Here is a 543-nt window from a genome sequence, read left to right as displayed (position 1 = left end):
CTCTCCCTCTCCCTCTCCCTCTCCCTCTCCCTCTCCCTCTCCCTCTCCCTCTCCCTCTCCCTCTCCCTCTCCCTCTCCCTCTTCCCCCCCTCTCTCTTTCTCTCTCTCTCATCCAATAAAGCTGGAGTGTCTAAAGAGTGGTCCAATAAATGCCCGTTTTGGAAGAATGCCCAAGAAACGATACCCGTAGGGAGCATGAGTTATACCCACTCTTGAGTGATTTTCTCTCTAACATAGCCATATAAAGTACAATTTTTCAGACACTACATAAAGTACAAACAAATAGCACAGTTCCCTTTTGGACATACACATAGAGGGTAAAAATGATTGACAGGGGTCACCTGAAATGCTTTCTCCACTTGGACCCCATTAGCCCACTGTTTTCTGGTCTCTGCGATCCCTGGTGGCAGATCCCTTCATGCTCCTGCTGATGCTCTCTGCCTGTGCGAGAGTCTCTTCTCCTTCTTCACTCAAGATTCACTCTTAACCTGGGCATGACGACACAAGCTTGCATCCCAAGCACTGGGGAGCTTAAGCCAAAAC

This window comes from Grammomys surdaster, unplaced genomic scaffold (genome assembly GCF_004785775.1).
Source record: "Grammomys surdaster isolate TR1022 unplaced genomic scaffold, NIH_TR_1.0 135, whole genome shotgun sequence".
NCBI classification, from domain to species: domain Eukaryota; kingdom Metazoa; phylum Chordata; class Mammalia; order Rodentia; family Muridae; genus Grammomys; species Grammomys surdaster.
Note: the sequence above shows the minus strand (reverse complement) of the source record.